The following is a 9,512-nucleotide window of genomic DNA, read 5'->3' as shown; positions in this document are numbered from 1 at the left end:
TCCGCGTTCAACACACGTACGGTCAGCGTAACGTCTCCTCCTTCTTGATCCAGCAAGGGGGAAGGAGAGGTTGATGAAGATCCAGCAGCACGACGGCGTGGTGGTGGATGCAGGGCATCACAGTAGCAGGGCTTCGCCGTATACTACGAGAGAGAGGTGTAGCAGGGGAGAGGGAGGCGCCAAGACTCAAGGTGTGGCTGCCCCTCCCTCCCCCCCCCCTTTTATATAGGCTCCCCTAGGGGGGCGGCCCTAGGAGATGAGATCTCCTAGGGGGGCGGCCGCCAGGGCTGGAGTAGCCCCCAAGGCAAGGTGGGGCGCCCCCCCCCCCCCACCCCTAGGGTTCCAACCCTAGGCGCATGGGGTGGGCCTAGGGGGGCGCACCAGCCAACTATGGGCTGGTTCCCCTCCCCACTTTGGCCCATGGGGCCCTCCGGGATGGGTGGCCCCACCCGGTGGACCCCGGGACCCTTCCGGTGGTCCCGGTACAATACCGGTGACCCCGAAACTTGTCCCGATGGCCGAAACAGCACTTCCTATATATATAATTCTTTACCTCCGGACCATTCCGAAACTCCTCGTGACGTCCGGGATCTCATCCGGGACTCCAAACAACATTCGGGTTACTGCATATACATATCTTTACAACCCTAGCGTCACCGAACCTTAAGTGTGTAGACCCTACGGGTTCGGGAGACATGTAGACATGACCGAGACGACTCTCCGGTCAATAACCAACAGCGGGATCTGGATACCCATGTTGTCTCCCACATGCTCCTCGATGATCTCATCGGATGAACCACGATGTCGAGGATTCAAGCAACCCCGTATTCAACTCCCTTTGTCAATCGGTATGTTACTTGTCCGAGACTCGATCGTCGGTATCCCAATACCTTGTTCAGTCTCGTTACCGGCAAGTCACTTTACTCGTACCGTAATGCATGATCCCGCGATCAACCACTTGATCACATTGAGCTCATTATGATGATGCATTACCGAGTGGGCCCAGAGATACCTCTCCGTCATATGGAGTGACAAATCCCAGTCTTGATCCGTGTCAACCCAACAGATACTTTCGGAGATACCCGTAGCATACCTTTATAGTCACCCAGTTACGTTGTGACGTTTGGTACACCCAAAGCACTCCTACGGTATCCGGGAGTTACACGATCTCATGGTCTAAGGAAAGGATACTTGTCATTGGAAAAACTCTAGCAAACGAACTATACGATCTTATGCTATGTTTAGGATTGGGTCTTGTCCATCACATCATTCTCCTAATGATGTGATCTCGTTATCAATGACATCCAATGTCCATAGTCAGGAAACCATGACTATCTGTTGATCAACGAGCTAGTCAACTAGAGGCTCACTAGGGACATGTTGGTGTCTATTATTCACACATGTATTACGATTTCCGGATAACACAATTGTAGCATGAATAAAGACAATTATCATGAACAAGGAAATATAATAATAATGCTTTTATTTTTGCCTCTAGGGCATATTTCCAACAAGATCAAGCTGCAGAATGGTTCCAGTAGTACAAGGATTCCAGAGGAGGCCGTGTGATTACCTGGGATGAATTCCGTCAAGACTTCAAAGCTCATCATATTCCTCAGAGCGTGGTTGAAAGCAAGCGTGAGGAATTCCGCAACCTGAAGCAAGGCTCTTTGTCTGTCTATGACTACAACAAGTTGTTTCAGAAGCTCGCCCGCTTTGCTAAGCAGGACGTCCCTGACGAGAAGAGCATGATATACCAGTTCAGGGGTGGTCTCAGAGAAGAAATCCAGCTAGCTCTTGTTCTCTTTGAGCCCTTGAGGTACGATGAGTTCTACAACATGGCATTGAAGCAAGAGGCTTCTCAACTGAAGTGTGATGCGTCCAAGAAGCGAGTCAGAGATGCTACTCCTTCTTCCTCTACTCAAGTGGCCAAGCAGCAGAAGTATTGGCTTCCTCCTCCTCCGTTCCATCAGCCGTATCAGAAGAGCAAAGGTGGCAGTGGATCTTCCCACCCACCCAACCCTGGCTTTCAGAACAAGACTTCGTCTCAAGCTCCAAGATCGAGTGCCCCGTACCACCGTCCGCTTTTAGAGGTCACGTGCAACAAGTGCCAACAAAAGGGTCACTATGCCAACAAATGCTTCAATCAGAGGCGTCTCCCTCCTCCTCCTCCTCCTGTGAGATCGGCAAGTATAGTTGTGGTCAAGCATAACCCCAAGTACACCAAGGTCAACATGGTTAATGCAGCTCAGGCAGAGGACTCGTCAGATGTCATCATGGGTAACCTTCCTGTTAACGATGTTCCTGCAAAAGTACTTTTTGACACTGGTGCATCGCATTGTTTCATCTCGAGACCTTTTGCATCTAAGCATGGGTGGTATGCTCAAGTTATGCATAAACCGTTAGCAGTTGTCTCTCTGGGTAGATGTTTGCTCGCTAACTACGAGATTCCGGATATTTCTATCTCGATGGGTGATTTCAAGTTTCTGGCTTCTCCAATGGTTCTTGGTAACTCGGATATTGATCTTATTCTCGGAATGGGATGGCTTTCTAAACACAAGGCTCAACTTGATTGTGCAGCCACACAGATTCAATTGACTCATTCGTCTGAGGATGTAATTGTCTTTGCTGCTCGGGATAATACCATCCGCCTGTTTTCTCTCAATGAGAAGGGTGAACTGGATGCCATCTCACAAATTCCAGTCATTTGTGAATATCAAGACGTCTTTCCCGAAGAGCTTCCAGGAATGCCTCCGCACCGGCCAGTTGAATTCGTCATCGATCTTGAGCCTGGCACGGAACCTGTTTGCAAACGTCCTTACAAGCTCGGACCTGAAGAGTTGACGGAGCTGAAGAAGCAACTCGATATTCAAGAGAGAGTGGGTCTCATCCGACCTAGTTCTTCTCCGTGGGGTTGTGGAGTTCTTTTTGTGAAGAAGAAGGATGGAACGGACCGACTTTGTGTTGACTACCGTCCATTGAACAAGAAGACTATCAAGAACAAGTACCCACTTCCCAACATCAACGAGCTGTTCGAACAACTCAAAGGTGCTCAAGTATTCTCCAAGCTTGATCTCCATATGGGTTATCACCAGATTCGAAACCGTGAGCAAGATATTCCCAAGACGGCTTTCAGGACAAGCTATGGTTCATATGAATACACTGTCATGTCTTTTGGCCTCGTCAACGCTCCTCCGACTTTCTCTCGCATGATGAACTTCATCTTCAACACCTACACCAATGACTTTGTTTTGGTCTATCTCAACGACATTCTGGTCATTTTGAAGAACAAGGAAGATCATGCCAAGCACTTGCGTTTGGTGCTCGATAAGCTCAGGGAACATCAGTTCTACGCCAAGTTCTCAAAGTGTGAGTTTTGGCTCGATGAGGTTCTTTACCTTGGGCATATCATCTCTGCCAAGGGCATTGCGGTGAATCCTGAGAAGGTGTCTGCAATTATGAATTGGGAACCACCTCAGAATGTGGAGCAACTCCGTAGCTTCCTCGGTCTCGCAAGCTATTGTCGAAGGTTCATGGAGAACTTTTCAAAGATTGCAAAGCCCCTTTCAAACCTTCTCCAGAAGCACGTCAAGTACGTTTGGTCTCCGAAGTGTGACATTGCTTTCAGCACTTTGAAAGAGAAATTGGTCACTGCTCCAGTTCTGACTCCTCCTGATGAATCCAAACCGTTCGAGGTCTTCTGTGATGCCTCTCTTCAAGGTCTTGGTGCAGTTTTGATGTAAGAGAAGAAAGTTGTGGCTTGTACCTCTCGCTAGTTGAAGCCCAATGAGAAGAACTACCCCACTCATGACCTCGAGTTGGCGGCAGTTGTGCATGCTCTTTTGACTTGGAGACATCTTTTATTGGGAAGAAAAGTGGACATCTTCACTGACCACAAGAGTCTCAAGTACATCTTCACTCAGCCTAATCTCAACCTCAGGCAGACTCGATGGGTCGAAATGATTCAAGAGTATAATACGAGTATCGAGTATACTCCAGGCAAGGCCAATGTGATTGCTGACGCTTTGAGCAGGAAGGCTTACTGCAACAGTCTGATTCTCAAGCCTTACCAATCCGAGCTTTGTGAAGCTTTCTGCAAACTCAATCTACAAGTTGTTCCTCAAGGTTTCCTCGCCAACCTTCAAGTCTCTCCTACCTTGGAACACCAGATTCGCGAGGCTCATCTTCTTGATGCTATGGTGAAGAAGGTGAAGATTGGGATTGCCAAGAGTCAACCCAAGTACAAGTGCTACCGCTTTGATGACAAGGATACTCTCTTCTTCGAGGATCGTATTGTCGTGCCCAAAGGTGACCTTCGTAAAGTGATCATGAACGAGGCTCACAATTCACTCCTCTCCATCCACCCTGGGAGCACGAAGATGTATCAGGACCTCAAGCAGGCTTATTGATGGACTCGAATGAAGCGCAAGATTGCTCAGTTCGTGAATGAGTGTGATGTCTGCAGAAGAGTGAAGGCAGAACACCAAAGGCCAGCTGGTCTCCTCCAACCTCTTGCCATTCCAGAATGGAAGTTTGACCACATTGAGATGGACTTCGTGACTGGGTTTCCAAAGTCCAAGTGTGGCAATGATGCTATATTCGTTGTCATTGACAAACTCACTAAAGTGGCTCACTTTCTGCCTATCAAAGAGTCTATCACTGCAGCTCAATTGGCGGAGCTCTATACCTATCGAATTGTCTCACTGCACGGTATTCCACAGGTGATCTCTTCAGACCATGGTAGCATCTTTACCTCCAAGTTTTGGGGGTCTTTTCAGAAGGCCATGGGCACCAACATCCGCTTCAGCACTGCTTTCCACCCTCAAACTAGCGGTCAAGTCGAGCGTGTCAATCAGATTCTTGAAGATATGCTCAGGGCTTGTGTGATCTCCTTCGGCATGAAGTGGGAAGATTGTCTTCCATATGCTGAATTCTCCTACAACAACAGTTTTCAAGCAAGTTCGGGCAAGGCCCCATTCAAAATTCTATATGGCAGGAAGTGTCGTACCCCTCTCAACTGGTCTGAAACTGGTGAACGTCAACTTCTGGGAAATGACTTAATCACAGAGGCAGAGGAAATGTGCAAAGTCATTCATGATAACCTCAAAGCAGCGCAATCGCGCCAGAAGAGCTACTATGATAGTAAGCACCGTGATTTGGCTTTCGAGATCGGAGATCATGTTTACCTCCGCGTCTCTCCAATGAAAGGTACTCGTCGCTTCGGTATCAAAGGGAAGCTTGCCCCTAGATACGTGGGACCTTTCAAGATCATCAGCAAGAGAGGCAATCTCGCTATCAACTCGAGCTTCCTTCAAACTTTGCCAATGTGCATGACGTGTTCCATGTCTCTCAGCTCCGCAAGTGCTTCAAGACTCCTGACCGCACCGTCGACTTCGAAGACATGGAGCTCCAAGAAGATCTCTCTTATCGTGAGCACCCCGTTGCTATTCTTGAAGAGACTGAACGCAAGACTCGCAATAAGTCAATCAAATTCCTCAAAGTCAAGTGGTCACACCATTCCGACTGTGAAGCCACCTGGGAACGCGAGGATCACCTCCGTTCTGAGTACCCAGCGTTCTTCCAGTCCTAGATCTCGGGACGAGATCCTTTCGTAGTGGTGGAGTGTTGTAACACCCCGGATATAATTTACCTAATATGTAATCCAACTCTTGCCGTTTCCGGCGCTAAGTTATTTTATTTTCTCGGATTCAGGTCTTTGTCTCCGCGTGTTGTTGTTGTTGTCATGCATCTCATATCATGTCATCATGTGCATTGCATTTGCATACGTGTTCGTCTCATGCATCCGAGCATTTTCCCCGTTGTCCGTTTTGCATTCTGACGCTCCGTTCTCCTCCGGTGGTCATTTCTACCTTTATTTCATGTGTGGGGATTAGACATTTCTGGATTGGAACGAGACTTGCCAAGTGGCCTTGGTTTACTACCGGTAGACCGCCTGTCAAGTTTCGTACCATTTGGACTTCATTTGATGCTCCAACGGTTAACCGAGGGACCGAAAAGGCCTCGTGTTGTTGCAGCCCAACACCCCTCCATTTTGGCCCAAAACCCACCAAAACCCTTCCATCATCTAGAGCGTTCGATCACGATCGCGTGGCCGAAAACCGCACCTCATTTGGACACTCCTAGCTCCCTCTATGCCTATATATACCTCCCCCATTCGAAATCCCGGGTCATTCCACCCCTAACCCAGCTCCCCACACCTCCGCGCGGCCGGACAACGTCCGCCCGCCGCCACCAATCTGTCGCCGCCACGTGGAAACCGCAGCCGCCGCCGCCGCTGAGGCCCGCTGAGCCCAGGGCGGGCCCTCGGAGCCCATCGCGCCCGCGCCCCGCCGCCTGGGCGCCCCGCCGCCCGCGGGATCGAGCCGGCCGCTGCCCGGATCCTCCCTCCGCTCCGCCCACCGGTGTTCGTCGTCGCCGCCACCTACCCTCGCCGGCGCCGTGCGCCACCGGAGCCGCCGCGCTCGGTCGCGCCCTCCTCCGCCGCCCCGCGACTAGCTCCGGCCGGATCCGGTGAGATCTGGTCCGGGGACCACTTCTCCGGCCTCCCCCACCTCTACTCCGGCGAGCTGCTTCGGGAACCATGCCGGCGATCCGATCCAGATCTGAAAACCCTAGGTTGACCCCATTTTTTTCCCTAAGTCTGCAGTCCAAATTGCCATGTTCATCGTGCCGTAACTTTGCATCCGTAGATCCGTTTTGGGCATATAGCATATCAAAATGTTCGCCTCAGAGAGCACATCATTTCATCACATTGCATCATTTTCATTCGAGTTCATCTTGATGCCCGAAATGCCATTGGAAGAGTGCTATTTGAGTTAATTGTCAGATCTGCTGCACCAAGTAGCTATTTGTCATTTTGCCATGATTAATGTGTGCATGATATGCTCATGAGCTCTACATGTGTTTTGTTATATGCTTTGTCATCTTTCTAGAGGTGCTATCCATGTATTTTTGTGATGTGTGTGGTGACTAGCACAAGCTTGCAAAGTGGTGCATTTGTTAATGCTGATTTCAGGGACCTAGCAATTCCACTAAGTCCTTGATCTGTTTTTATCAATATGCCATATGTTTATGTTGTTTCCTAGTGATCCGTGCCTCTTTTGAGGATGATCAGTAAGGATGATTTGTTAACATTGTGGTGCTCTATCCATCCATGTTTTTTTGCAATTATGGAGCACCCTAGCTTGAGTCAATCGAGCTCTACTTTTGCTATTTCGTGAATCCTGGAAGATTGTCTACTTGTTAGCGATTTTGCCGAGGATGTTGTAGTTGATCCGTGCATGCTATGTTATTTTTCTTGCCATGTCTAGCTTGTATAATGTGTATTCTTGATGGGTGTATGCTTAGATTGTCATGCCTTGATCTGTAGTGAGTGCATCGAGCTCGTAAACATGCCTACTTGAAATCTGAAGTGCATGCTCCAGTTTTTCACTAAGTCTGTGATCTGTTTATGTTTTTGCCATGTTCACATGCTTGCAATTGTATTTTCTGATCCCTTTTGGCTCAAGGTCACTAAGGGTCTTTTGTTAAGCTCTTTGAGTAGCTCCATGCCATGCTTTACTTTGCCATGCTCAGTTCCTGTAGCATCTAGTTTTCATGCTCCAAAATGTGCTACATGATCTGAAATTCCATACAAGTGTTAATTTCACTAAGTCTGAAACATGTTTATCAATTGCACTTTTGTCATGCTTGTTTGAACCTGTTAATGGATGAATTGGCCGTACCTCAGTGTTCCTCTTTTGTTAAGAATCTTGAATGGATCCCTTCCATGTATTTTTTTGCCATGTTTGGGTGCTGTAGCATGTTTGTCTTGTTGCATTTTAGATGGCTACTTGCTGTATATCGCAGACCGGTGCCATATTTGTTTTGCTTGCCATTTCCAAACAGTGTCTCCGATTCCGACGTTCTTTATATCGTTTTCAAGCGAAATCACCTCACCTTTCCAGTGGCACACTTGGATTTCCAATTTGAGGTCAGGTTCATTCATTCCTTGTCAAATCTTGCATATGCATCACATCTCGCATCCCGCATAGCATACCATGTTTGCATCATGTTGTTTGAGCTTTGCACGTGGTTGATTGTGTCCTTTTTGCTTGTTTGTATTATTTGGGTAGAGCCGGGAGACGAGTTCGCTAACGAGGAGCCCGTTGGGTTTGCTTTCGAGGATCCAGTCAACTCTAACAACTTTGCAGGCAAGATGATTATACCCTCAAAATCACTTCTATCTTTGCTTTGCTAGATGCTCGCTCTTTTGCTATGCATATGCTACGATGCCTACCACTTGCTTATCATGCCTCCTAAATTGCCATGTCAAACCTCTAACCCACCATGTCCTAGCAAACCGTTGATTGGCTATGTTACCGCTTTGCTCAGCCCCTCTTATAGCGTTGCTAGTTGCAGGGGAAGATTGGAGACCGTTCCTTGTTGGAACATTATTTTCTTGTTGGGATATCATTATATTACCTTGTTATCTTAATGCATCTATATACTTGGTAAAGGATGGAAGGCTCGGCCTTTTGCCTAGTGTTTTGTTCCACTCTTGCCGCCCTAGTTTCCGTCATATCGGTGTTATGTTCCCGGATTTTGCGTTCCTTACGCGGTTGGGTGATAATGGGAACCCCTTGATAGTTCGCCTTGAATAAAACTCTTCCAGCAATGCCCAACCTTGGTTTTACCATTTGCCCCTAGCCTCTTTTTCCCTTGGGTTTCCGGAGCCCGAGGGTCATCTTATTTAAACCCCCCGGGCCAGTGCTCCTCTGAGTGTTGGTCCACCTCGTCAGCCGCCGGTGGCCACCAGGGGCAACTCTGGGCTGGCCTACCGGAAGTTTAGACAATCTGAGTGTGCCCTGAGAACGAGATATATGCAGCTCCTATCGGGATTTGTCGGCACATTCGGGCGGTGTTGCTGGATTTGTTTTAACTTGTCGAAGTGTCTTGTAGAACCGGGATACCGAGTCTGATCGGAATGTCTCGGGAGAAGGTATATCTTTTGTTGACCATGAGAGCTTGTCATGGGCTAAGTTGGGACTCCCCTGCGGGGATTTGAACTTTCAAAAGCCGTGCCCGCGGTTATGGAGATGGGAATTTGTTAATGTCCGGTTGTAGATAACTTGAACCTTAACTTAATTAAAATGAATCAACTGTGTGAGTTGTCGTGATGGTCTCTTCTTGGCGGAGTCCGGGAAGTGAACACGGTGTTGGAGTAATGTTTGCGCAGGTTATTCTCTGGTTATCCGTCCATGCCTCGCCTTCTCTTCTCGCTCTCTTTTGCGAATAGGTTAGCCACCATATTTGCTAGTCGCTTGCTGCAGTTCCTCATATTTTACCTTGCCTTACCTATAAGCTTAAATAGTCTTGATCGCGAGGGTGCGAGATTGCTGAGTCCCTGTGGCTCACAGATTACTTCCAAACCAGATGCAGGGCCTGATGATTTCATTCTAGATGACGCGCTTGAGCTCAAGTGGGAGTTCGACAAGGACTCACGCCGTTAC

The sequence above is a fragment of the Triticum aestivum genome, chromosome 7A, assembly GCF_018294505.1.
Source record: "Triticum aestivum cultivar Chinese Spring chromosome 7A, IWGSC CS RefSeq v2.1, whole genome shotgun sequence".
Taxonomy (NCBI): Eukaryota; Viridiplantae; Streptophyta; class Magnoliopsida; order Poales; family Poaceae; genus Triticum; species Triticum aestivum.
This window is presented reverse-complemented; position numbering follows the sequence as displayed.